The following is a 3666-nucleotide window of genomic DNA, read 5'->3' on the forward strand; positions in this document are numbered from 1 at the left end:
CAGGGAAAGCTTTCCTTCAGCCCAGGCCCTGTACAACAGTGCCTCAAAGGTTTTCATGTAGGGACCTACCACAAAGCTAGCTGGTCTGGAAAGAAATTCAGGTCAAAATTTTCATGCAAGATTCATGCATGAATCAACATTATATTTAGTGCATTTCTACTCTCCAACGTTCGGAAAGCCCTGTTTTTACAGAAGTTCAGGAGAATTAAATAATAGAGGAAATACATCCAAATTAATTTTCTGAATGGAAATGCTTCTCAAGAGACACAGAGTGAGATGGTCAAGAGTGCCCAAATGAATTGGAAGCCCACATTTCTCTGAGTGTCATATACTCTTAACTTGCTGTTTCCAAATGGTACCCAGGCTTTGTTCATGAGGCCATGAGGCCAGAAGATACAGGCTCCTGGGTACTAACCTCAAAGCTGCTATGAAGTGCAAATGCCACACCCCCTTAGCAAGATATTTTTAATGACTTTCTCCAGACTTCACTTCTCTCCTCCCAGCCACAGCACAGTATTAGTAACGAGTTTTATTTACAACAATGACACTTGGTGAGAGAGCACACTCAATACAAGCAACAGCAGCTTGAGGTATTTCCCCCTCACACCTTGCCACTTTTTTGTTGGTTGTCCAGCATAACACTGTTTAGTCCTCATAAAGGCAAAGCCAACAAGGGGGAAGAAGATGGGTCCATTCATGAAGTCTTGGTCATACACATTTAATTTAGAGCAGGCGTAAATACAGCTAATGCATTGGTAACACTTCAACATCCACCCCTTTTCCTGCAAAATTCCTGCAGGACTTTGGCTGCAGAAAACACACGTGCTAGAAATAATGGAATTACAAAACCAGGAAAGGGAGTGTAAGCAGCTGGAATAGGAAGAAATAGCTAAACAGATGCCTTCCAATTTATATGCCCACCCTTCTCACGTAAACCAGAGCTAGGATTCAGTCAGCTTATCTTGAGAACAGGATCTGGGTGTACAATGTGCACTGACGTTCAGCTACTTTACATTTATATGCCTGTCCCAATGGTTCCCCAACATCTCAGCTTCTGTTTTTAAGGCAAACAACACCACTTTCATTTTTCCTTTCCTATTTATGCATTTGTGTGTGTAGAAAAAAAAAGTGAATAAGCAGGTAGATTTAATGTTAATCATTCATCATTACCAGCTGAACACGAGACCCTCGGAGTTGCTAGCACAAGCCTTCATCCCATCAAGATCGCAACTCGGCAGCTGCATTATCCATGCAAACTCCATGACTCAGCTGCTAGCAGGAAATGCATAACACACTGAACAATGAAGCACAGGCAATTACTGAAAATAAGTGTTCTCCATTACAAGTAATTCCAAGCTACATTTCTCTTAGCTTCCAAATTAAAAAAATAAAATAAAATAAAAGCACACATGGGTTGTTGAACTTCATTTTTATTCAGATAAATGGACTTTGAAGGAGGGGGAAAAAAAAGTTTATAAAGATTTGCAGAGCAAATTAATTTTATACATAACTACAAACAGGCATATGGCCAGTCTGTGATAAAGCAAACTGTGCAAATCAACCTGGGCAAAATAACTTCAGAATAGGTGTATCACTCATTAGTGAAGCTTGGAGCTATTCCGAGCAATGCTCAACAAAACTGACCTTCTCCCATCAGCCTGCCGCCTCAACAAAATTGGCACAGCCAAGACTTGTGATGGCAGGGGGATGCTCTGGTGGAACAAGCAAGGGTGATGTTGCATGTTCTTTCAAATTCATGGCTCTCAGCTGGGGCCTGGGACACGTTTTGCCCAGAGTTCAGCTGCAGGGACTGCAGCCGTGTCTGCTGGGCTGGGCGGCTTGGCCCTCAGGGGGACAAGGGCAGGTGGAAGCCTTTCTGTCCATGACATGAGGTTGGATGCTGGTGCGATCATATTTTAGGGCATCTGAGATGGATGAGATGAGTGAAGTTGTCCCCTTGTAAGCCCAACTTTTATATTAAAAAAATAGTAACTATATTGTAAATTATGACAATCTAATTGAACCACTTTAAGTCATTATTGACTATTAATACAAAAGCAATTGTAAATACGGGAGAAATCATAAGCAGGCCGTGTTTGCTGGTGGAGCTTTAAGGCAAGTCAAACCACTGCACTGGATGAAGTCACTGAAGAAGAAACCATCACAAACCAAAGCTGTCCTGAACCACTAACCTCACCGCAGCCAGCAGGCAGCTTTCCCTTGAATGTGAAATATTTACTTAGTTCCAGTTCATTCTGATAATTGCATTCCACACGCACTGTTTATTCCCATTTAAACTAATTGGCATATAAAAAGTGTTCCTACTTTGTGTGTAAAAAAAAAATTAGCCTAAGGTGGTTAAGATCAGCCAGCGCTAAAATCCTGCAGGAGTAGAAGGTACCAGAAACTCAGGAACGCTTAGTTTCATTAAGAGGTTTTATCAAAATATATTTTAGTCAACTTATTTCTCCAGCATGTTAAAGATACTGCCAGTCAACTAATTAAAAGAATTCTAAATAACTGCTTTTCTGCAAGTTATTTCAATTCCCATTTCCATCTGAATAGAACTTGCTGCAAATCATGAACAACAACGAAGTAACATTTATAATTTCTCAGCATACAAAACATCAAATTTCAGGAGCCCCCAGTCAAAACTTCAGGCTGGCAATGGCTTTACCACACACTCACATTTGTTAAGAAAAAACGTAATGGAGAGGCAGCCAGACTTTGTGACTCTACGAGTTGCCTACTGGTCTCCACATGGCTGACCTTCACCAAACATGCACCACGTACCTGCGAGAAGGGCAGAGATCCCAGAAAGCTTTTCATGGAGGATGCCAAGAGCCACTCGTGTCACAGCGGCAAGGAGGGGACAGGCTGGTCACACACAGGGACTGGCTTGCTTATGCCCACGAGCAGGCTGCAGGACACCATGTTACTCACCAGCCCCATGCCAGAGCCTGGGTGAGCAACACGTGGCTGAAGAGCTCACAAACCAGAGGTTGGCCACCCCTGACACGACGCCTCTCCAGGGGGCACAAAGGATGACCAAATGTCCTTTAGAAGCGATATGCAATCACATAAAAGTTGGTTCATTTGGTCACCAACAGATGTGGAAGGGAAGAAATCTTTTAGGGGGGGATAGCAGGGAAGCATGACCTCAGTACAAACAAGGCAGAAACTTACTGTGTGAACAAAGCTTGCCCACTTGCTGATTTAAACCATAATTCACATGGTGATTTGAATCAACGTAGCCTGGTGTTGTCTTATCCTCTTAAGAATATTCTGTATATTTTATTTACACAGAATTAGTAACCTTCCTATGACTTGTCCTGGCATTCAGAATGCATGTGAAGCCAGTGAAGGAAGCAATGAAAACATTACACTGCTGCTTTTCCATTTAAGCTCAAGTAATAATGTCAGCAGAACTCAGCAATAAGCTTCAGTAATGGGGAAATGGTAACAGAAACGCCTCCCTACTCATTCTAATCTTAAACTGGGAAGTCAGGAGCAGTAGTAGCATTAATTAGACTGCCAACTACCATGCACATCTCCTGCACCAAAGTGTAAAATCCCAGAGTGGTACAAGCTTGTTAGAGCACAGCACTTTCACTCTCAGAGAAGGAATGGGGAAAAAACCAACGCAAACAACACAAAAGAGATCAA

Source organism: Cygnus atratus, chromosome 2, assembly GCF_013377495.2.
Source record: "Cygnus atratus isolate AKBS03 ecotype Queensland, Australia chromosome 2, CAtr_DNAZoo_HiC_assembly, whole genome shotgun sequence".
NCBI lineage: Eukaryota > Metazoa > Chordata > Aves > Anseriformes > Anatidae > Cygnus > Cygnus atratus.